Source organism: Amblyraja radiata, chromosome 6 (genome assembly GCF_010909765.2).
Source record: "Amblyraja radiata isolate CabotCenter1 chromosome 6, sAmbRad1.1.pri, whole genome shotgun sequence".
In the NCBI taxonomy this organism is placed as follows: Eukaryota; Metazoa; Chordata; class Chondrichthyes; order Rajiformes; family Rajidae; genus Amblyraja; species Amblyraja radiata.
In genome coordinates this window covers 22,222,664-22,244,935 of record NC_045961.1, presented here as the reverse complement: position 1 = coordinate 22,244,935, position 22,272 = coordinate 22,222,664, and positions in this window count along the sequence as shown.

Below are 22,272 nucleotides of genomic sequence, written 5' to 3'. Positions count from 1 at the left end.
TACCCTACACACACCAGGGACAATTTCTTCAGACTTACACCAAACCTGTACGTCTTTGGAGTGTGGGAGGAAAGCGAAGATCTCAGAGAAAACCCACGCAATTACGGGGAGAAAGTTCAAACTCTGTACAGACAGGACCCGTAGTCGGAATTGAACCTGGGTACCCAGCGCTACCAGCATTGTAAGGCAGCAACTCTACAGCTGTGCCACCGTGCTGCCCTAAGCTAAGTGAACAAAAAGACTGAGTGAATTTACTGTTAGTTGATTTTACAGCCGTATATTGATATTAGTGGGTAATTGCTGTATAATTTTATGTACAATATGAGTAGTTGATGATTTGTGTCGGTTTATACACTTTCGAATGAAAAGCATTACATTGTACTTTATACATTGTACATTAAGGTATAGGATGTGTACATTGGTTCTCCTGCACTATTCTCTAAGTCAGATAATATCATCCTGGTGGGGAAAGTTAAGGGCCTGGCCCACTTGGGCGTCATTTGCATGTCACGCGGGTTGCGTGCGAAGATTTCGTGAATCCCAAAATCCTGGGGAGCCGCGCGCAACCGAGCGTTACTGCTTACGTCACCAGGCACCATGCACGCATAATGCACGCCATGCGCGCGTAATGCATGGCATGCGCGCATCACGCGTGCGTCGTGATGCGTAAATGCTGTCGCGTAAATGACGCGCAAATGACACCCGTGGGACAGGCCCTTTAGTCCAGGCACACAGAAATCTTTTAAAAGGTTTATTAAATAAATCAATCAATTGTTACCAATAAAATAATATAAACACAAAGAATACAAATAATATGAAATCACTGACATAACATACGAGAAACTGTCATAATCTAAAATGTACTTCTCAGACAGTCTCTCAGGTTCAAGGATGACTTACTTACATTCAGTTTGTGTATTGTGTGGTGATTAATAAGGCCATCATGAGAAATGTAGGCTGTTGCACAGAAGGGGCTGGACAAATCTGACAGGGTGGGCATGTGAGGATAGTTTGTGAGGGAGTGCACTCCTTGGGCCACTCATTCAAGGCTGACTGCTCTCCAGACGCATGACCTCAAGGTTCTCAAACACTGCCCTAATAGCTCTTTGCTTTGATTGATGATTATCCAGAGATCCCAGGAGTCGATACAGATGTTCTATTTCTTTAAGGAGCCTTCTAACACATTTTTCATTTGTTTCCTCCATCCATTTGTTATTCCGTTCCCGTGTCAGAGCCCGGGAAAGAGTTTGTTTTAGGACTCAGGGATTAGTCATTCAAAGAACCTGACATGCCCAAGATAGCCAGGGCGGCCATGGTGGCGGAGTGGTAGAGTTGCTGCCTTACAGCACTTGCAGCGCTGGAGACCCGGGTTCTGTCTGTACGGATGCTGTCTGTTAGGAGCTTGTATGTTTTCCCCGTAACCTGCGTGGGTTTTCTCCGAGATCTTTGGTTTCCTCCCACACTCCAAACACATACAGGCTTGTAGGTTAATTGGCTTTTTATAAGTGTAAATTGTCCCTAGTGTGTGTAGGATAGTGTTAGTGTGCGGGGATCGCTGGTCGGTGTAGACTCGGTGGGCCGAAGGGCCTGTTTCCGTGCTGTAACCCTAAACTAAACTAAATTAAACTAAACTTAACTGGCTGTAACTAGAGCCCTAGATTTGATGCTTTTGGTCTGGGACATGGCACCAAAATTAGTTTGCTTATCCTTCCTGTAAATTTGGAGACTTTTGCAGATATGGTATGGGTGGTATCTTTCCAGTACCTTAGGATGCCTGCAGTTGGTAGTCCAGGTCTCAGAAGCCTATGAGAGAGGAGGGATCAACATTGCTTGGTAGACCATGCATTTTATGGCAAGTTTGAACTCTTGATTTTCAAATATCCTTTCGCTCAATCAAAGCTTGTGCTGGGCCATTTAAGGCACCAGTGAATTTCATAATCGTTCACCTTCAAGCCACGAGGTGGTTCTCAAGATATGGACAGTGATCATATTTCCCAAGTTTGTTTTTGCTGTGAACCTTTATTGTCGGAGGGTTGTGTGGTTCAGTTTGTTTGCTCGTGTGCCAGACGACGTGTAGCTCGCTGTTGGCTTCTGTCGTCATCCAATATGTTGACACAATTGGTCGCGCAACGTGTCACAGAGTGCATCGTGTTGTCGTTTCCGGGGATCGCCACAAGGAAGCTTCTGTCATGATCCCCTGTGGTTCAGTGAAGCAGATTGATGGAGGATCTTACGCTTGAGAATGTCGAATGCTAAACCTATCCTCCTGAATGCTTCAGTGACACTAGTGACAATGGCTTGGAACTCAGTCTCTGAGCTTGTGCAAATAGAGAAATCGACTCCATGCTGGAACTTAACTCCCGAGATTCAGGTGACCTTATATTGCAATTGCTGAAGATTGAACAGCTTTTTTATTAGTTTGAGGATTAGATCTACTGCAGTGATATATTTGTTTGAGGTGCAGTGCTTCATTGTGGTGTGAACGTTTGAGGTGAATGTTAGGTAGAATGATACAGCCTTGTATTCACCGAGATTCTTTCACTCGGTCAGTATTATGGCTTGCATGCCATCATGGGACAAATATAGCAACAGCCAAGACGTTCAAACAGCGACAACTTTCTTCCTTTACTGCTCAAGTTTCCTTTCCGATACTTATGGATTATATTAGCTGGCCCTCATAATTGGATGGATAGGAAGCAAATTAGAGATTGGCAGGCATTTTATAATATTTTATTTTCCCTTGTGGTAAACTCAATAGTGAAAATCCAGAGGCATCCATGAGATGTTTACTGGTTCTCTATCTACATATACTGCCTGACCGGCTGAGTATTTCCAACATTTTCTGCTTTGTTCTCAGAATATAGAGGCAATCCACATGCAAGCTGTGCAGTGCTTTCAATTGTGTTGAGCAAGTGACACAACAATTAGGAAAGAACTGCGGATGCTGGTTTAAATCCAAGATAGACGCAAAATGCTGGAGTAACTCAGCGGGACAGGCAGCATCTCTGGAGAGAAGGAATGGGTGACGTTTCATGTCGAGACCCTTCTTTAGAATTATACAACATTTCAACAATTATGCAAGTTTGCCCATCTTGAAATTGCGATTAGTCTTTTAAAAGGCAATTCAAATGAGTCTTCCGGCTCAAATGAGACTGGAGCTTTCATTTCAGTTTCTAGTAACACAGCATGTCTAAGCAATTGTAGGAGCAATTTGTGCCTAAGTTAGTTACTGCTGGTATTTCTGTATCTTTTTCCTGCTTGTGGGTGGGATTATATACATAGAAAGGGGTGTCTACATTTTAGGAGGATAGCGCAGACTCAGGGATTGGGTCTTTAGTTTAGCCTTGAGTGATGGTGAGAAAACAGTTTTTTACCATGAGATGCCACACTCTTACAAGAAGACACTCTCACACGATTATATACGACAAGGATGAAACAGCTGGTAAGAGCGGAAAGTTATGAATTATTTCTTTGTTTTGTATTACTTCAATAAAAGACCAATTAATCAAGAAACAGTGGCTATCAGCGAGCGTGGCGAGTGCGTAAACTATATCTCCACCACATCCCCGAGTAGTAACGGTTGTAACAATAGGATTGTTTATTTAAGTACTGTTGTACGGGGGACTGGTTTAGAGGTGACACCGGGGGCGCGGCCCAGTTCGGAGGATGACTGCACAAAGACAATAAAGTTCAAGTAAGCAAGACTGCTTTAATCGTCCATTATGTATAGTCCAGATAGAGACAGAACATAATGAAACATGGTGGCAGCGGTGGGATGGACGTCGAAAATTGTCAGAATTAACTAGAAAAGTGAAAGTTTAGCTAGCTAGCAGCAGGCTAACGTTAGCCTTACAGAAGCCGGCAAAGAAGAAAAATGCAGTTGAACAATTGAAGCCAGTAGCTTGTTTTCAGTGGGCCCGTAGCCAACAGAACACCTCCTGACTCTTGGTCCACCTCATACGATCTCTGGCTCACCTGTTGGACCACTCTCGCTGGTCTCCAGCCCTTGTGTGTGTCACAGGGCTGTACTCTCACACTGTCCTCTCTTTTCAGAGTGTCCATGTCTTTTGCTGTGCGGTTGTAGTACTTTTCCTGTCTCTGTCTGTTGTATTTAAGTCCCTGTTCGTCGTGTGTCACCTCTGGCTTCAGCAGAGTGTCCTTTGTGGGAAGCAGGGTCCTGGTCCTCCTGCTTAGGAGTCTCTGTGCCGGGCTTGTGTTGAGGCCCTGGCTCGGTGTGTTGCGATGATCCAGCATTGCCAAGTACGGATCCTGTCTCGCTGCTGCAGCCTTCAGCATCAGGCGCTTGGCTGTCTTTACCGCTGACTCCGCCTTCCCATTACTCTGCGGGTATCCCGGCGACGATGTCCTGTGTTCAAAGCCCCACTTCTGGCTGAAGTGCTGAAACTCTTGTGATGCATACTGGGGTCCGTTATCCGAGATAACAATGTCAGGAATCCCCTGTCGGGCAAAGTGGGCCTTGAGTTTTTTGATCACTGTGTTGCTCTTAGTGTCAGGTAGATAATCGACCTCCCAAAAGTTTGAATAATAATCTACTGTTATCAGATAGTCTTTATTGTGAAAGGAGAAAAGGTCCGTTCCTACCTTGGCCCAGGGTCTGCTGGCCATGTCATGTGGATGAAGTGTCTCTCTTTGTTGCTTTGGGTCCACTGACCTACATATGTCACATTTGGCGATGAAGGTCTTGATCTCCTCGTTCATTCCAAGCCAGTATACACACTCCCTCGCTCGCCTCAGACATCCTTCTACTCCCAGGGGAGAGGAGTGGATCCTGTGAGTGATGTCCACCCTGAGTGCGTCAGGTATCACGGCTCTGTCTCCTCGGAACACTATGCCGTCCTGGAAACTCAGTTCATCTTGGAAAGTGTGGTAGTGCCTGATGTCACTTGGTAAGTCCTTTTTTCTCTTGGGCCACCCTGCCAGTATTCTGTTTGCCACACTCTGTAACTTTGTGTCATCTTGTGTTGCAGCCCTGATGGCACTCAGCCTCTCTGCTGAAATGGGTAGGTAGCTGACCATGTTCACAGTCTCTATATCTGTCTCACTCTCTCCCTTAGTGCTCTCTGGTAAGTAAGCTCTACTCAGCGTGTCTGCAAGTAGCATGTCCCTGCCTGGAACATAGGTCACACTGATATCATACTGCTGCAGCCTGAGTAGCATTCTCTGCAGTCTCTTAGGTGCACTGAGTAATGGCTTTCTGTGTATATTTTCTAGAGGCTTGTGGTCGCTTTGTACTGTGACCTCTCTACCATAAGTATACTGATGGAACTTTTCCATCCCAAACACTATGGCTAAGCATTCTTTCTCTATTTGGGCATAGCCCCTTTCAGTTGGTGTGAGTGCCCTACTACCAAATGCTACCGGTTTACCTTTCTGTGTCAGGGCGGCCCCCAGTCCCGTGTCAGATGCATCACACTGAAGTGTCAACTCCTTTTCCTTGTTGTAGTACTGTAGAACTGGTGCTTTAGCGATTTTGTCTTTCAGTCTTTGAAACGCCCCTTCTTGGATGTCCGTCCATTCCCACATGTTCTCCTTGCGCGTGAGTTGTCTCAGAATCTCAGAGTCATCTGAAAGGTGGTCATAGAACTTAGAAAGATAGTTGACCATCCCAACTAATCTCTGTACCCCTTTCACGTCCGTTGGCCTTGGCATCTCTATGATTGCCCGTACTTTCTCCGGGTCAACCCTCAGTCCCTTGGCAGTGAGCAGATGACCTATGTAGGGTACCTCTTTTTGTCTGAGCTTGAATTTGTCCGCGTTCAGCTTGATGTTGCTTTTTTCTTTGCCGATGCTGAATAAGCCCAGCACCTGAAGTGTTCCAAAGAAAGCTCAGTGCAGATCGAGACAAGAGAGCAGTAGGAAAACTAAGAAAGTGCATGCAGTTACAGAGCAGACTAGTGACAGTGACTCTTACGAGGATGTCAACTGTATAACTGAAGCAAATAGAGAGGATGAAACTGTAAACCAGGTTAAAAACAGCCACAGTCAGGGCCAGCAGCTCTTTGCAGGAATGAAGATAGGGGAAAAGTACTACAACCGCACAGCAAAAGACATGGACACTCTGAAAAGAGAGGACAGTGTGAGAGTACAGCCCTGTGACACACACAAGGGCTGGAGACCAGCGAGAGTGGTCCAACAGGTGAGCCAGAGATCGTATGAGGTGGAGTTAGAGTCAGGAGGTGTTCTGAGACGAAATCGTCGCCACCTCAGACACAATCTCACCACGCTCACACCAACACAAAACACACCCACACCAACAGTGACTGAGGCGGCCATACCGCCAGATGGCCCAGCAGAGAACCAAGACACGGTCACCAGGTCAGGTCGACAAGTTGTCACCACGGTCACCAGGTCAGGTCGACAAGTTGTCACCACGGTCACCAGGTCAGGTCGACAAGTTGTCAGACCCCGCTACGTGACAGACTATACTCAGTGATTAGAGTATGGACTATGGAAAGAAAAAGAAATGAAAATGTGTTGTTTATGCACTTGTTGGAAAACGGATGTTTTGAACTGTTGATTTATTATTGCTTATGTTGTTAAATCTGTTGTAAATGAGCAGAGCATATGGTACAAGTGTTGCACATAATACCTAAGGGAAAGAGACTAACTTGAAAAAAGAAAAAGAAAGATGTAACAATAGGATTGTTTATTTAAGTACTGTTGTACGGGGGACTGGTTTAGAGGTGACACCGGGGACGCGGCCCAGTTCGGAGGATGACTGCACAAAGACAATAAAGTTCAAGTAAGCAAGACTGCTTTAATCGTCCATTATGTATAGTCCAGATAGAGACAGAACATAATGAAACAACGGTAATTAAAAGTTGGACTTTGAAAAGTTTAGAAATTGCCGTTACAGCAATATTGATGTGAATTTTTACCAGTGTTCAGGTGCCACCTGGATCCGCAGGTTAGCAGGGTTTAACAATGGGCCAGAGAAGGGGAACATTGAAACACTCGTTCAGACCTCCAAAGGCTCTCAGACAAATACGAGCCACAGAAAAGTGGGTGTGAGTGTCACCATGCTAACAGATATGCCACTTATACTGGGCTGGAGGGAAATAAAACCAGTGCCCAATGTCTTCACCGTGCAGCAGTTTCTTCAGAACGTTCAACAATCCCATCAGATCAAAAAGGAACAACACTCCCTATGTCTTAGGTCACTTTGGCCTCTTTTTCTTAACAAGGCACAACTTCCACAACTCACCTTAGTTAAGAGGCAATTCTAATTCCCCACTCTCGTCAGGCAGTGGATGCAAAAACATAAAAACCATGTTTTACCAGATTTTGGAAAAGCTTCATCTTGCTGTTATGAGACTACTGAAAGGACCTCCTGTAATCGAGGAGTTTTCCTGGTCTTCCAATCTACCCCATCATGGACATTGATCTCTGTAACTGTGATGCTATCATGCTCTCACATTATATACTGCATTATGGTCATTATCCGTTTATTCATGCACAGTGCTATTTGACAGCAGAGAAACAAAAAGTATTTCCTATAGCATCAGGACAAGGCAACAGAAAAAAGGGGGCATGCAGTTTGCGTGGAGGGACGGCCTTCTTTTTGATACTATTTGCCTTGTAGTAAATGCAAATAGTATTAAAAAAGAAACTGTATGCCTCCTTTCTCACAAACTGTATGCGTCCTTTCTCTGTTTCTCTGCTGTGATCTAACAAAGAACGCCTTCACTGCACTGTACCTGATCCGGCAGCATTTGAAAGCTGTGGCATCTTCACTCCTGCTTGATGTGTGGCAAGAAATGAAGTATGGTCACAGACCTCCATAATGCAGGCCGAGACATTTCTAATGGACTCACAGATTATATAAAATCTCCTTATTGTGTACACCAAGGAAGTACTGATATTTATACTCTCAGGGAAGTTAATTACCAAATCTCAGTGTGGGGTTGGATATTTTTGTCCAAAAACATGCCTAAAGTTTAGTTTAATTTAATTTAGTTTAGAGATACAATGCAAAAACAGACCCTTCGACCCACCGACTCCGCGCCGACCAGCAATCCCTGCACATCTCACACACCAGGGACAATTTACAATTTTACCAAGCCAATTAGCCTATAAACTTGTTGTTATTGTACGTCTTTGGAGTGTGGGAGGATCCCGGAGATCTCAAGGAAAACACACACAGGTCACTGGGATTACGTACAAGCTCCGTACAGACAGCACCCATAGTCAGGATCTCTGGCGCTGTAAGGCAACAACTCTACCACGTAGGTAAGGTAGGTAAATATGGCCTGGTTGCTGAAATCGTGGCACAAAGTTTCCAGACACTGTATGGTCACAGACTCTCTGCTCTGCCCGTGATCCGGTGATGCTGACAGTTGCTCTGTCTTCATGCCTCAGTGATAATAGAAGACTGGGAATTCTGGAGAAGAAATAAGTCAGTGGATGGATCACAGGAAGCATAAAAGAATAACAACAAATTCCATGAGACTGTGGACATTTTAAAGGCATGCAGGCAGTTTATGAGTTAATTTGTGATATATCATGATTAAGCTTTAGCAAGGACAGGTTTATCATTCCCAAGATATCCAGCATCAGCTTTTCTTGGACCATGTCTGGGTGTGCAGACTGGACATCAGTTTTTATGATTAGTCAGCATCTCCGTTATTGTTACGGTGTCAGGCACTTACCAGATGGCAGAAGATGAATTAAATGTGTTTTCATCTTTCTTTCCCTTGCAATTCCGTATTCCCCAGACTATAAATGGATTAGGACATCTTATTCAACACAGCTTGGAAGTTTATGGACATGTTCAGTTGCCCGGTCAATTCAGTTAATCAACAATGAGGACATTATTCCTGTTATATGTATCGCTCTTTCTCCTGCTCAAGTTATTATCTAACATGCTTCAAACCCGACAGCAGAGCTGTCAGATCAAACAGTTCTTAAGTATTGAGATTGAAATTAGATTAAAGGCTTTTGGAACCAACAGATGGAAAATAACTCTTTTTTTTATTTGTAGTCATGAACAATATGAAACTAAATAAAGTATATCAGTGGGAAACATAATTAATAGTAAGATTAAACGTGAATTTACCAGTTTGAAGTTTGATCTTTATTTTATGAGGAGTTACGATGAGCGATTCCATGAAGAAGGCCACCAGTCCGCATGCGCGTCAATCTTCAAAGCAGCGGTGTGAAATCACAGATAACAGTAATTGAAGTAACATAGTAAGATTAGAGAAGACTAGAACTACCAGATGACCTTTATGATATGAGGGTTGGGAGCGGAGGGCACGTAATCGCTCATCGTAACTCCTCATAAAATAAGGATCAAACTTCAAACTGTTAAGTTCTCGTTTAATCTTACTATTTTACTTCGGAGTCACGTGAGTGATTCCGTGAAGACTTTGAAGCTCTGTGATTTCATCCCGTGAAAAAAACGAGTCCACACAAGCACGACTGCATCAGTTGACCACAGATAAGGAAAACATTCATAATGCATACAGACATGACATAGATTTGAAACATGCTGATGCTGATAAATGAACAAATAATAATAATAGTAACCCCTCTCATCCGGGGGAAACTATAAAATAGAACCTAAAATAGAGTTGGCAAATACCCCTGGTCTGGCAATGGGTTAAAAATAAAATGTTTGGAAACTCGTTCGTTAGACCATCCTGCAGTCGGCAGTCGGCAGGATGTGGTCCAGAGGACCGTACATAACCCTTGCTGCTGATGAAGTAGCAGCCCTGGTGGAGTGAGATTAGAAAATTTGTATCTACTCCTGTATAAGGCAAAACCCCGATTTAACCACCTGGAGATGGTCTGAACTGATACCTTCTTATGAGGTTTTTAGTAACTAACAAACATAGCTGGTATGAGATGTCTAGGTGACCCTGACATAATGTTGTAAATGTGTGATCACACATAACCAAAGGTGCGTGGGGTATGCCATGAGAACTAGCTTTAGACCTGACACCCCTGGGCTGCCCTGCCTAACTAAATCGTAAACATGAAATATTATATTATTAGCAGGTATAACCATCCTGTCCAGTCCCAATTTATGCAATGACTGGACCCGTTGCGCTGAGAACTGTGCCAAGGGATAACCACCTTATGAGTCCCGAGTCAAAGATAGGGATAGAGCTGGAGCCCCCTAGCGAAGCAGTGTCAACACTATGTCAATATCCCATACTTCCGTGTACTTGGATCTGGGAGAACCTGTGCAAAGATATCCTTAATAAACTGGAATCAGAGGGTGAGACCCAACAGAGCTGGGTCCCTCTTGCTGCAGCAAATATGATGAGAAAGCACGTTGAGCACAGTTAATGGGACTATAACTTAATTTATTGTCAAGGGCCCATAGCAAATGAACTCTAAGACATCAGTGTCCGTGCCGTAATATATGTAACATAGCATTTAAACAGAATGCTTCCCATGTCCTGAAGAGAAAATGTACTGCTTTTTTGGTGATATCCCTGCACTCTGCAGTGATCACATACATAGATTGGTCTGACAACCCAAGCCGCAGGAGGTGTCTTCTCAAATCTGTAAGGCAATGAATTGCTTAATCATACAGAGGCTGGTTCCCGAGTCCCAGGCTGAACCAGCAAGTTTTATGTTTAGAAACCCATATAAGGTTCTACTATAATTCCCAACATTTGCGGGAAACCATGGCTACATAGGCCAGTCAGACAGTACAAAAACCCTGAAGCAGGATCTTGCTGAATCATTGCAAGACCCGACTGATGAGGCAAAATGGAGCAACGACACAAAAGAACATTCCTCCCTCATGTAGCGTGAATGTATCTCTCGCTACTGCGATGCCACATGGCTTTACAATCCGGTCAATGAGCCTGGATGCAAACATATCGATAGTCGGTGTTCCATCGAGCCATAATGTCATAAAATACTTAGTGATCCAACATCCATTCTGTGTTGTCATTGATTTTACGTGATGATACACCAGCGCCAAATAAAGTTGGGTAAATTATAACAGGATATTTTGACTTGATTGCACCCATGTGACCAACATAAGCCACCACAACAGTGTATGAACCTGGAATTGAGCATGCCGATCATACGTATCCGCACAACAACCCTTTAACCCATAGTATGCACCTAGTGTCTATAGGTAGTTGATACCAATAACTGAAGAATGAGTAATTCATGCAAATCCCATCCCTCCGTAACTAGAGATGGCATTCGTAATTTTCCATCTTTGAGCACCAGCATCAGTCTGAAATACAACAAGATTTATTGACCAAAACTACTGGAGCAATGCTGAATATTGTTCATCCACCATTGTGACCCTGGTGGCTTCAGATGGTAATAGCATAGGTCTGTTAACAATGACCTAAATGGCACTTGAGAGATTACTACTTTGCACGTTGTCAGTTCTGATAATGCAAAGGCCCAATTGCACAGCTGAGACACAGCTGCTATATTGCCAATTACACTTGATGAATAGAAGACTGCTTGATAACAAGGTTGTTACAGGCTTCTATTGATTCCAATCACTTGCCCCAGAGCGGAGTCACAGATAAATTAATAGGTAAAGGTAAAACCAAAATCAATAACTGTAGTTGGTATCAACTTAAATTTAACTGGATGGATGAGGAACCTCAATCTCTCAAATATAGTTGCGGCTGAAAACAGCTGATTTTAGCAAAACACAGCGTTTAGAATATCATCCAGATAAGCCATAACAAGTGTTTTTGAGCCCTGAGCAGTCCCAGCACCGGTTTAGTGAATTGATAGATGACCTGGGAGCTGAAGTTAGCCCATTTACAATGCATCATGCCCCATCCAGATAAATTCCAAATGCCTCCTGGGATCCCTGTGAATGGGACCTGAATAGTATGCATCTTTGAAATCGATGCATGCCATAAAGATCTTAAGGAAATCAGTTTATGGCCGAGCTCGGGGAGGTACGGCGTTCCCAGCCCGAGGGAGGAGCGGCGCCCGGTCGGGGCGGCCCAGCCCGAGGGAGGAGCGGCGCCCGGTCGGGGCGGCCCAGCCCGAGGGAGGAGCGGCGCCCAGTCGGGGCGGCCCAGCCCGAGGGAGGAGCGGCGCCCAGTCGGGGCGGCCTGGCGCGAGGCTGAGACGGTGGCAGTACTCACGTGAGGGCGATCCGGCTCGGGGCTGGAACGGTGCTCCGGTGGCTTGGACGGTGTTCTGGCAGTGGTGGCCTGAGTCCGGGGTTCGGCCGCGGGCCAGCGGCTGCGTCAGCAGGACTGGTGGGCGGCAGCTTCGACCACCCCGGGCCGCGGTGTTTGAGCCGCGGGACAGTTTTTAACATCGCCCGGGGGGTATCGCCTCAGCGCAGAGGGAGAAGAGGAGGGAAGAGACTGGAGACCTAAGACTTTTGCCTCCATCACAGTGAGGAGATGTTGGGTGGACTCACTGTGGTGGATGTTAATATGTGTTTATTGTTGTTTTTTATTGTATTGTATTGTATGTATGACTGCTTCAATTTCGTTCAGACTTCGGTCTGAATGACATTAAAGGTTATCTTATCTTATCTTATCTTATCTTATTAGACAGTAACGAAGTTCCATATACTGAAAAATCTATGTTGCAAATGCGAGTTAAATCAATTATGAACCGACATCCTCCATCTTTTACAATGAACAGGCCATGCCTGCCATAATTCCGTCCCTGCCTTGAATGACAACTCTGGCCAGATTCCCGAGCCTGTCTCGAAAGGTGACCCTGACCATAATACTGAGGCTGCCTCGAAAGACAACTCTGGCCAATTTCCGAGCTTGGCTCGGAAGGCAATCATAGCCATAATACTGAGCCTGCTTCGAAATACAACTCTGGCCATAATTCCAAGCCAAGCTTGGTACCCTTGTACCCTGCAATAACAACCCAATCTCATGCTATCATTATCATTTGTACAAAAACAATTGTAAATATTACCAACTTGTAAATGGTCCACTTACCCCATGTTTCGGAAGAACCAGATGCTGGTTCTTCCGAATGGTAAGCCCAATGGCCCCTGATGTGGGTTCTATTCCCATCCTTGATTGGAGAGTAGGAATGGTAGTGTATGTGAATTCCATATTTCCTGAGACCGGCTTGGACCTTGGCCTCTGCGTAGTTTTCAAGCTGCCACCAGCTTCAGTGAACTGCTTACTGCCGATGAGGCTTGGGGTGTGTCGTCACCGATACGATGAAGCTTTGTTCGTCATTGGTACAATGATCAGCCCGACAGCTTTAGCTTCCTCATCCAGGTATACCTGTTGGATAAGTGTTACCTGAAGAGAAGATTCAGTGGCTGGTTTCATTTCCTCCAATGTCACCCCTGATAACGCTGTTCACTGCCGGCACTTGTAGCATGAGGGGAACTCTGGCCCCTTCCGGGTTTTCTGCCCATGGCAGTAACCCTTTCGTTTACGAGTATTTCCTTAGAGCCATATGCATGTGCTCCAGTATGTTCCACGACCATACTTCGAATATGAAGTCAGTTACACACTGACTACTCGCACTCCCCTCCACAGAGAGGGAGATTCGTAGGCAGCCCTGAGAACAGGTGCTGTCGCAGGCCTCTGAGGATACCTACGCTGATATGGCCCCTCTTACGGACCTATATCAGGATTTTTGCTCTGGGTCTGACTGAAACTGACCCTGAATGCTCCCCTCCTCAGAGAGGGAGACATTGTGCTCACGTGACTCCGAAGTTAAATACAATGCAATATGAAAGGATTGATTTCAAGTCTGCCTATCCTGTGGTTAAATTAAAAGTTTGTGCCCTCTCTAAGACACTCAGAGCCACTTTCTTTTTAAACACTTGGTTTTTAGGTGGCAGGAATATTGTCCATGCCAGGGGCGGCACTGTGGTGCAGCGGTAGAGTGGCTGCCTTACAGCGCATGCAGTGCCGAAGGTCCAGGTTCGATCCCGACTACAGGTGCCATCTGCACGGAGTTTGTGCGTTCTCTCTGTGACCACGTGGGTTTTCTCCGACATCTTTGGTTTCCTCCCACACTCCAAAGACATACAGGCTTGTAGGTTAATTGGCTTGGTGTAGTGTGAACCATCCCTATTGTGTGTAGGATAGTGTTAATGTGCAGGGTGATCACTGGGCAGCGCAGACTCGGTGGGCCGAAGGGCCTGTTTCCATGCTGTATCTCTAAAATAAACTTAACACAGTCAGGTGGGGAGTTCAATGTAATGTAAATATTCACATCCATTGCTGCTCTCCAGTGCATACATGTTCCCTTGACACTGGACCTGTACACCAAGCGCTTTAGTATATCACTTTGACCAGAAAATTATTTGGAGCCAAAATAGGAAAAATATGTGTTTTTAGACTTTATTTTAGAGATACAGCATGGAAACAGGCCCTTTGGCCCAACAAGTCTGCGCCAACCAGCATTCCCCGCACACTAGCAGTATTCTTACACAGTAAGGATAATTTTCAATTTTACCGAAGCTAATTCACCTACAAACCCCTACATCTTTGGAGTGTGTAAGGAAACTTGAGCACCTGGAGAAAACCTACATGGTCACAGGGAGAATGTATAAACTCCGTACAGACAGCACCCATAGTCAGGATGAAACTAAGGTCTTTGGCGTTGTCGGGCAGCAACTCTATGCAACTGTGCCACTAAATAAGAATTTTACTTCGGAGTCACGTGAGTGACTAAGTGAAGAACCCCGCCAGGACACATGCGTGTCATATCGCTTTCACGCTTGCGAAACGACAGGCGGGGTGGAGCGTTCCCCCGCAGCGGTAAGTTTTAAACCGCGACCTGCAGGTAAGTGATTTACTCTGCGGTAGTTTTTGTCCCCGCGCTGTTTTTACACAGGGGGGAGAAGCTGGACAAAATAGTGTCCACAAGTGCTGCGAGTAAAGCTGGCTGGGGAGGACCGCGAAGTTGCGGGAGCCAGTAGCAGCTGAAGGCACAAGCCCCGTAAGTGGGATCAGCTGTGCCGACTTTTTGTCCTGCGCCGGCCAGAACACCACGGCCGGGCGGGAGACTATTCAGAATGGGGCCGTCGACTTTGACAAGTCAAAAACGGCAGGAGGCGGGGTGGAACGACGTTCCCCCGTAGCGACAATTTAAACCAGGACCTGCAGGTAAGAGTACTCTGTGGTCTTTTTGTGTTTTCCCATGCTGATTACAGGTAGGGAGCATGGAAAAGTCGAAGAAACCAACGAGGGCTGCGACAAAGCTGGTGGGCCAGCAGCGGCCAGCAGCACTTGAATCACCTATAATGGGATCAGTTGTGCCCGATGTCGCCTCCGCACCGGCCAGATCCACTCCGCGGCCGGGCTGTAAGGCAAAACAAAAAACCATCAAAGTCGTGGACTCAGATGAGTCCGACTTTGAGCAGCCGCGGGCGGCCAGTAACCGTGAGCGCTGGAGCCGGATGGAGCGGTGTGTGGAGCATTTGCTCCAACGTGACAGGCTCTGGGAGATGGAGTCGAGTCACTGTGGGCTCTATGTAAAACCCACAGCAGCACCTCTTGTAGGGCTGCACAGTGCTTCTCCCTCGTCAGAGGGGTGTACTGGGGGTCAGTTCTGGGCTGATCCTGAAGAGGGGTTTGTAGAACAGAAATCAAGTGTGCAGGGGGTGCAGGAACGTGAAAATCTACTGGACATGGTGTCCAACTTCATACAGCCAGACCAGACTGACCAAAACCTGGAGGACACCTGACACCGGGTAACTGTATATCCCTGAATGTTCCTGTAATAAATAATTGTATATGGAAACGCCTAAACAGCGGGGATAACAGCTTTCACCCGCACAGTGGATGAGAAGGACATGTCGCAGGACCAACAGGATGCACTGGCACTGCTTTGCAACACACGGCCATAGACAGCACCCTTACGCACCCACCAGTAGAACAAGGCCGACTGGTGAAAGCTCGAAGGTCCGGTACACCAAACATGAGTCTTTCTTAGGCCATGGCCCAGACCGGCCTTCTTGGAAGATACGCAAACCTCCAACATCAACCAAACCACAAACCCAGACACCGACGCCTCAACATCAACGAAGGATTTACAAAAAGAAGTAAACCTGCCACTGGTAACAATGGAGGTAGGTGGGTCTCGTTCCCTACAAATTGCAGGGAGCATGGAGGTTGGGGGGAGATTACTCTCCTTTCTGGATGCATGGAGTATGTTAACTACCGATACTTATATTTTAAGCAGTATCCAGGGATATACAATAGAATTATACACAAGTACAGCCCTCCAGTTCAACATATACCGAACCGAATGTTCGTACTTTCCGGTAAAGAAAAATCAGAAGCGCATGCTGAACTGGAGCGGCCTTACGCAAAAGGGGTAATTGAAAAATCCCAACACGAACCGCTAGAATTCGTGTCCAATATCTTTACCAAAAACAAAAAAGAAGGTGGTTGTCGCATCATCATAGATCTGACCAAATTGAATACATTTGTACAATATATTCATTTTAAAATGGAAACCTTTGTTACTGCTAAACAATTGATTTCCAAAGGTTACTTCATGGCTAGCATCGATTAAAAAATGCTTACTATTCAGTGCCTATACGAGGTGACCACAGATGTTACTTAAAATTCAACTGGATGGGACAGCACTGGCAGTATAGAGCGCTGCCAAATGGTTTATCATCAGCCCCCAGGCTGTTCACTAAAATTTTGAAACCGGCCCTAGCGTTTCTACGGAAACGAAAACACATGGTCATGGCATATCTAGATGACATACTTATTGTGGGCAAAACTTTGGAATTGGCCAAACAAACTGTAACAGGCACAAAACAGTTATTTGAAAAACTGGGGTTTATTATCCATCCAGTTAAATCTAAATTAACGCCTTCCACTACTATGGACTATTTGGGGTTCACCATTGACTCAGTTTACATGTCGGTGACTTTGCCAAAGGGAAAGGCTATAGACTTAATAGAGGCTTGCAATAACCTCATTGACATCAGTAACCGTCCATCAGATTGGTAGCAACAGTAATTGGCAAAATGGTGGCTGCTTTTCCAGCCACACAATTTGGACCTTTACATTACCAAAATTTACAGAGAGCAAAAATACAAGCACTCAAAATCAATGCTGGTCATTTTGACAGACCAATGAAGCTACCAATCAGAGCTATAATAGAACTAAAATGGTGGATAGATAACATTTGGCTTTGTTTCAATCCAATCATTATCAGCAACCCTTCTATGGTGCTACAAACTGATGCCAGTGCACTTGGTTGGGGTGCCACCAATTCCATCTCCAGCTGTGGAGGTAGATGGACTGCTCAGGAGGCATCATTATTACTAACACTGGGCATAAACTACCTGGAAATGTTGGGTGCATTCTATGGCCTAAAGTCATATTGTACTGGGTCATATCACCAGCATGTTAGACGATAGATTGACAATACCACCGTGGTAGCATATCTCAACCGCATGGGTGGAAACAATTCGACATCATGTGACAATCTGGCTAATACAATTTGGCAGTGGTGTATCCAGAGAGATATTTGGATATCAGCTACTTACCTACCAGGTAAACTAAATTTAGTGGCAGACACCAGATCACGCAAATTTAATGAAAACACCAAATGGATGTTGAATAAAAAGTATTTGCTGATATTACAGCACGATATGGAACACCAGATATCGATCTATTCGCATCCAGGCTTAATCACCAGTTATCAAACTATGTTTCGTGGGAACCAGACCCTGGGGCAGCGGCGACAGATGCATTTTCACTGCATTTGGGGGGGGGGGGGGGGGGGGGGGGGGGGGAATTGTTTATATATGCATTCCCTCCTTTCTGCCTCATCAGTCGGGTATTAAGGAAAATACAGCAAGACTCTGCGTCTGGTATTTTGGTAGTACCGGATTGGCCTACTCAACCATGGTTCCCAGTGATACTGAACATGGTATTAGAACCATGTATCACCATCCCGAATAGACCAGACTTATTGGTTCATTCCGTAACAAGGGATAGCCACCCATGCCATAACTATTTGAATTTATTAATTTGTAGAGTTTAAGAATACCACTACTACAGCTGGGACTGACGGACCGAACAGTGAACATGATTTCGGCGGGCCACAGACAGTCCACCAAAAAACAGTATCTGGTCTATATCAGGAAGTGGGAGATGTATTGTCACAAAAACAGCATCACCTACAGAGATATGAACATCCCGTCTGTTCTGGAATACCTGGCAGGCCTCCATTATGATGAGGGGCTCAGTTATAGTGCCATCAACTGCGCCAGAAGTGCCCTATCAACGTATCTATGGCAAGGAACAGAGCGTCACTCTGCTGGGACTCACCCACTGGTAACAAAACTTATGAGGGGAATTTTTAATACCAATCCCCCAAGAACCAGGTACTCCCAAATATGGGATGTGAGTATTGTCCTGAAGATGCTCAGGAATTGGTCTCCAGCAACAGCTCTGTCCCTACATAGACTGACATTAAAAACAGTCATGCTAATGGCATTGGTCACGGCACAAAGGGTACAGTCATTACATAAATTAAGACTGGACACATGACTTCTTCATCTGAAAATATTACGTTTCATATTTATGAATTAGTAAAGCAGAACAGACAGGGATCAGCAGGCCTCAATATAGAATTTAGGTCTTACCCAACAGATGATCGTCTCTGTATAGTAAGACATTTGTCGTTATACATGGAGAACACGAAAATCATCAGAGGCAATGAGAAGGCACTTTTAGTCAGCCATAAGCAACCACACAAAAGAGTGACGGTCCAGACCATCTCAAGATGGCTGAAACAGGTTCTAATACAGGCTGGGATGGATACTAATATTTTTAAATCTCATTCCACCAGGGCTGCAGCTACATTGGCAGCTATGCAGTTGGATGTACCAATGGACCAAATCCTCAAGGCAGCAGGATGGTCAGGGGAAAAACATTCCAACTATTTTATCATAAACCAGTCATTAAACCTGGAACATTTGCAGAAACAATTTAAGTTCTGTAATTTAATTACCCCATAAATAGGGGCTATAATTTGTGTTAATCAATTCATGGATTTTAATGTCGGATTCATGTCTAAAATAGGTTGACACAATTCCTCCTACAGCCATTAAGGCAGATGTGATGCATGGACTCGTTTCCACGGCATGAAATCACAGAGCTTTGAAATCTTCACGTAGTCACTCACGTGACTCCGAAGTAAAATAGTAAGATTAAACGAGAATTTACCAGTTCGAAGTTTGATCGTTATTTTATGAGGAGTACGTTGAGGGAATACGTGCCCTCCGCTCCCACCCATGATCATATACTCAACTGGTATTGCTTCTCTAATCTTACTATGTTTAAGTCATTACAGTTATCTGTGATTTCACACCGCTGCTTTGTAGAATGGCACGCATGCGTCCTGGCGGGGTTCTTCACATATTCCCTCAACGTACTCCTCATAAAATAACGATCAAACTTCGAACTGGTAAGTTCTCGTTTAATCTTACTATTCTGTCTAATAATGTATTGCAGCAGTGGTGAACCCAACTTCTTCCTTTTCATCATTATATTAATTTACTCATCAAGACCACTGAAATTTCAAAGCAAAACAGTATTTCAAAAACAAAACTTTCAAAGCAAAAGTAAGAATCTAGAAATGTTGACATGTTTTCAGTAATCATTTGATTCAAGCAATTTGCTTTCTACTTTTAATGAAAATGAAGTGTTTGAACCAGGAAAGTTGAACTACGTGTTTTTTTAATTAGCTTTCAAGTCCAAAATAAATAGTTTTATTGTTATTTTACCTTGAACAAAGTTGGGAGTTTATTTACTGCTCTATTACATTTAAGTACAAATTAAGTTAATAAGGAAAACACATCTCCCTGCTGGTCCAATTAAAAACGGACTGGGTAGTAGATTGTGTTTTATTTAGATTTATCATCTGCTACATATCGAGGAAACTTGTAAGTGAGTTAAAGATTCAATTTCAATAGGATATGACTATTCAGAATTACCTTCAGATGCTCAATTTTGTGATTAACTACACTAATGGGCCTGTCCCAATGGTGATTTTTCAGGCGACTGTCAGCGACTGTCAAGTTGCCGGCAGTTGCCTGAAAAACCGACAACTGGAACGGCGACTGTCAGAATGGGACACACACACACACCCCTTCCTTCACCAGCCCATTATGCAGGCGGGCGACAGGGTAAGCGGGGGGGGAGTGCGCTGTCTGAGTGAAATTCACACAGTGTAAAGCCAAGGTGATACAGACACACACCGCGATGAACAGGAAGTTTGGCGCTGTAATTAAGATGGCTAAAGCACAGTGTACGGTAAGTCCTTTAAAAGAGAGGGTGGGGGGATAAGGGGGGAGAAGGAGGGAGAAGAGTGGAGACAATTTTTAAGAAGCCAGAGATACACGGCTGTGAAGCGGTGAAACTCGGCAGACATTTAACGTTACCGGTCGGTTATCCTTGGTTCTGAAATACAACATACGAGAATCTATGAGAACCTTTGACCTCCTGGCAACCCACTAGGACCTCCTGGTGACCCACCTACGACACGAGAATTCTCGCTACTCTCCATGGCGGCTTCATTCTTGTCGTCGCTACTTATCGAAGCGACCATAATGAGGCCGCGACTATTTCCCAGAATGCGGGAACTCCTCACGACCATGAAGGTGACTCCCCGGCAAACACCCGCAAACATGTTGTGACTATGTGGTGACTGCATAGTCTCCTGCAGTCGCCTAAAACGTCGCCTAAGTGGGACAGGCCCATTAGAATCAGCATATAAAAAACCATTCTCCTTGAATATTATTCATTCATGGTTATTTGATGCAACGTGCAAAGTGAAAGGAAGAATGCACTTGTATTTAGGTGTAGGATGGAACTGCAGATGCTGGTTTACACCGCGATAGACACAAAATGCTGGAGTAACTCAGTGGGACAGGCAGCATCTCTGCAGAGAAGGAACGGGTGATGTTTCGGGTCGAGACCATTCTTCAGACTTCAGATCCGAAACGTCACCCATTCCTTCTATCCAGAGATGCTGCCTGTCCTGCTGAGTTACTTGTATTTAGGTGGTATGTTCCACAAAATAAGTATGTACAGATGTAATTTATGGGTAACTCGACTCTTGGAGAGTAGGAAATGAGGCTGACGATTTTTCACCGATTATGTCCCACAGATAGAGAGGAATTGCATTTTGAGACTACTTTTGGGATGTTGTTGGAAAATAAATATTGACCATGATACCAGAGAAAACCTCTCTGTTATTTGTTTAATGGTCCGTTGGGAAACTCTAAATGCATATGAGACAGCAGACAGGGTGGATTAATACCTCATCGGAAAGACTGCATCTCCAATACTGATGCACACAAGTCTCAGCCTCTCTGATGTGGATAGACACAAAATGCTGGAGTAACTCAGCGGGACAGGCAGCATCGCTGGAGAGAAGGAATGGGTGATGTTTCGGGTCGAGACCCTTCTTCAGACTGTAAGTCACGGGAAAGGGAAACAAGAGATATAGACGATGATGTAGAGAGACATAGAACAAATGAATGAAAGATATGCAAAAAGTAACAATGATAAAGGAAACAGTCAACTGTTAGCTGTTTGCAGGTGAGAATGAAAGCTGATGTGACTTAGGTGGGCGAGGGATGGAGAGAGAGGGAATGCAGGGTTTACTTGAAGTTAGTAAAATCAAAATTCTTACCACTGGGCTTTAAAGGGCCTGTCCCAACAGCATGCGATTGCATGCGTCTAGCGTGACCAAACGGAAGCGAGTTTGCGCTGAGTTCGCACTAAGTTCGTGGTAAGTACGCGCTAAGTACGCGGTGATTAGGCGCAAAGTTTGCGCGTGACGTAATTTACATCAAACTCACCAATCAGCTGGGCAGGAGGCGGGCTGACTGTATTTGGGCGTCGCACGGCATCGGGCGGTGACGTCATCGCGCAACGGCACGCCGGGCGGTGATGTCATCGCGCAATGCCACGAGCTAGGTGTACGCCATCAAGACGCTGCGTACGACATCAAGACGCTGCATACGGCGTCGAGGCACTGGGTACGGCCTCAATGCGGCTGCGGGCCGACAGGTCGTTGACGCGCGGAATTTTCGAACTGTGCAAGATTTTAGGAACCCCGCGCGATGTCGGGACCAGCCCCGCACAACTGCATATGTCTCCGCCGATCGAAGTGGGACCGACCCCCGCGAGGCCGTACGCCCCAAGCGACCACGTTTGGTCGCGATAGATGCATGCAATCGCATGCTGGTGGGACAGGCCCTTAAGCTGCCCAAGCAAAATTTGAGATGCTGTTCTTCCAATTTGCGTTTTGCCTCACTAACAATGG